General features: G+C 34.7%; 1 pseudogene; it reads right to left on the bottom strand.

The window, feature by feature from the left end:
• Positions 1-324: 324 nt before the first annotated feature.
• LOC132565375 (uncharacterized) lies at positions 325-1346 on the bottom strand (annotated as a pseudogene).
• Between the last annotated feature and the right edge of the window lie 2286 nt (positions 1347-3632).

Genomic DNA, 3632 nt, shown 5'->3' on the forward strand with positions numbered 1-3632 from the left:
TTAACATATGTACTTGTATTATATTGGTGGTGGCAGGGTGGTGGATAGATAACTACAAAATTATATAACGGAAGGATTTGGAGATTTCAAAATCTATTAGTATAACACTATCAAATCAAAATTAATTTATGTTATCAAACTGAAAAAAAATCGCTCAACATGTTCCAAAGCGTCAATCACATCAAAATCACACAGAATTTCTAGATGGAAACTCATTTCGCGAAGGTAGAAGGTGGGGAGCTGAGGGCACCAACCCCACTCTCTACGCTCCAATATGTTAAAACGATTGCCAAGAAGAAATCAACGTTCTATGTCAGTAACTGGTTAGTTGTCGAATGTATATGGACAAACCCATTGGACAGATGCTGTGCAGACTCCGTATCCGATTCGCCCAGAGCTTGCACGTATCATCCGGTTGAAAGACACGTAGATGTCTTCATTCACGCCTCCGAAACTGGAATCGGACTGACCAGCCAAGGCATAAAGACACTGGTGACAAACCTGCTCATCTATTTGACCGAAGTCGGTTATGATTCGTATGTGTTCGTTACTGACGAACACTGTGACGTGGTTGGAGACACCCGGTGTTAAGGTACCAGAGAACAGTGTCGCATATGAGGAATTGCTAAGGCATTTATCGCTCTTGAACAAGAAGAAGAAATCATTGACGCCGAAAAATTCGGCATCGTTCTGCTGGTGAGAGGAGTCGCCCCCTTCAATGGAAGAAAAAAGCCAGTAAACCAAACGGCTGAATATATATATTGGCATAGATGAATCAACATTCAACGTTTTACTCAATACACATGTACACTGTACTTGAGGTTCTTTTGAAATCGTCAAATATATATATATATAAAAAAAACCCAGGATTTTATTCTTTTTGTAAATTGTGAGACCTTTCCATCTACGTTTTGGCATTCTTTTGGGTTTTTCCTCAGTCTACTTCATGGTTTCAAAATTTGGACCGTTTACATCGCTGTCGCGTCCAAGAAGGGCAAAACACGTGAATTATGAAGTTTAATTCCTAATGTAGTACTGAGTTTATCTTATTGTAAATTTGTATTGATCTGGAAATGTTGAAGAATTGGCAAGACAATTCTATGATTGATTATACTGGATAAATACATATTTAAAATAAGGTTAAATCTTACCCCAGCCATCATTTGAAACACTATCTCCCATCGCAAATAAATAGAAGCCTCGGCTATGACTGATATCCATGTCGATTCTTAGCATTGTTCTACCACAATCTGGAGGCACCTGGCAACCGCAGTTACTTTTTTCGAAGTTTGCCTTGAGAACGATTTCACGACTACATTGCCGATAAGGACGAGATGTTTTATCATACAAAACCTCTATGTTGGCAAGTTTACGTGGCACGAAAGACTGAGAGCTCAGATCAAATTTCATCACACCTTCCACGCAACATGGCTTATCCACCGTTTCTGGGGGAAAATATGAATAACAAATAATTGTATTTAGGTTTTGCTTTGTCCACATCATCTTGACTTTCTACTAAATTTTTTCTTTTGGTCTAGCGCGAATTGTGAAACATACGGTTCTACAAAAAGTGAGAAAAATAAGTTTTGACGTACATCGAAGTCAGACGGATATAAGAATAGTCGATAAAATGTCAGTATAATGCGGAATGACTTTCACTGTAGGTATTTTTGTTCTACACACACATACATATATGCTTTTTAAAGGTGGATATATACGATTTAAACAGGAATTTAAATTGTCAAGTTTTATAAATTTTGTTGACAAATATACATGATGCACAATTATATATGAAATTTAGATTTTTATATCATTTTCAATTGTTTAGGTTCACATGTTTTAAAATAGGATGGATTTGTATTTTTTTTTACAAATGCTGTACGTATATATTACAAACAATATGATATGTGTTTGTACTATTCATCGTTTGTAGATGACTAGTTTTCAGTCGATACGTAAAAGCAAATTTCAAACCAAATGTTTACAAACATAGTGGACAGTATTGAAAAGGTAAATTACCTACATAATACTGAGTATATGTAAACTTACGAGTGATGTTTTCTTTCTGTTCATCTTTATTCTGTGCCTCCTGCTGCTGGGCGACACAATGTTTGGTTACAATTACTAGGAAAAAACCCTTCAGCAGAATTTCTCCTAAAATATATGGATAAAACAACATTTCAGAAATATCGAATTGATCTGAGCATTCGAGAATTTGTTTGAAATCATTCTCATAAAATATTTCTTGGCTGAAATGAATAAGCGAATGCTGTTTACAGTTCCAATTGTCAGTATTGAAAAATGTTTAACCAAGTTATTAAAATGATTATCGTGAAGTTTCTTTTCTTACCGAAATATATAAGCTTGTTCATTACAGATAATTCAAAATTGGAATTTACCAAACATGGTAGCAGTTTAAGATGGTTTCGTCGTCTATATCTTCCGCAGTTAAACTCGGATAATTAGAAACGGTTTCGCTGGTTCGTAGACTGGTCAAAAGTCTTCTTTAACAATAAAGCTGGTATTTAGACGATGTTAGTTGAAAACGAAATTGCCAAGGTTTATATATACTTGTAAATTTCAACGGCGTTTCTAATTGGTTAACTACAGACCAATCATTTCATGTGATACATTGAAATATCTACAATTACAATCACATTTTAGTTCTGTTTCCTTATTAACAATTAGCATGCTTTTTTTCAAACGTCAATCTTTTTTGAAAACCTCTTACTAAGAGGTCGAGCACATAAATAATTTATAAGTAGGGCATAGATCCTCCATCAAAAATAAATTTGTTATCTAAAAATGAAAAAAAATAATGATAACACAGCGACCTTTTATAAACATACCTACGTCATATTTAAAAAACCAATTAGTAAATTGAAGAGCTTGCTAATTGCGATGTGTTTGTATAAAAGATGATAAAGGGGTTGGTTTTTGTCTATCCGCGAACCATTGGGATATGTAAAACATGCTTTACTTAGTGTTCTTTTGAAATCTCAGAGCATTAAGCCTTAGCATCGTTAATGAATTGTATAACGATGAAACTGCTCTAATAGGCCAAACCACTTGGTTACTAATCAGGCTAATATTTTTTTAGTCTTGTTCTCACTGGGGAAAGTGACATAACTAACCAATGTTTACATGCTGAGGCAGAATACTTTACCGTTCTGGATTATTTGGTCTTATACTGTTTGTACTTGTTAGGGGTGTAGTTCTTTCTTTTGTTCATGTTTTTCCAGGGCTTATCAAATATGTCATATTTGTATTACACCTGTTGTGTTGGCATGTTACTGAATTGCTGTTTAATTGAATTATATTTTTGTAACCCACAGAGGGTAATGGAATCTTCTGGTGCGACTCGGTTTGCTAATAAATAGAAGAAACATTTACATAAATAAGGGAGTTTAGCATTCTTGGCAAAACTACAGTGTGGTGACATATCCTTGTTGTGCTTAAAAAATAAGAAGTACTTGCTTTAGAGCGATGGCGTTTTTCTCGTTGTTATGGCAACCGAGAATAAAGATAAATGCAGTATTTAATGGATTGGCGTTAGCAATATACCTTGAAATCTAACTATCAAGATCACCATATAGTGTTATCAACATTTGTGCCAGGAGCTAAAAGGGACA

Source organism: Ylistrum balloti, unplaced genomic scaffold (genome assembly GCF_031769215.1).
Source record: "Ylistrum balloti isolate Yb309-2 unplaced genomic scaffold, AGI_CSIRO_Ybal_v1 Utg369720, whole genome shotgun sequence".
NCBI classification, from domain to species: domain Eukaryota; kingdom Metazoa; phylum Mollusca; class Bivalvia; order Pectinida; family Pectinidae; genus Ylistrum; species Ylistrum balloti.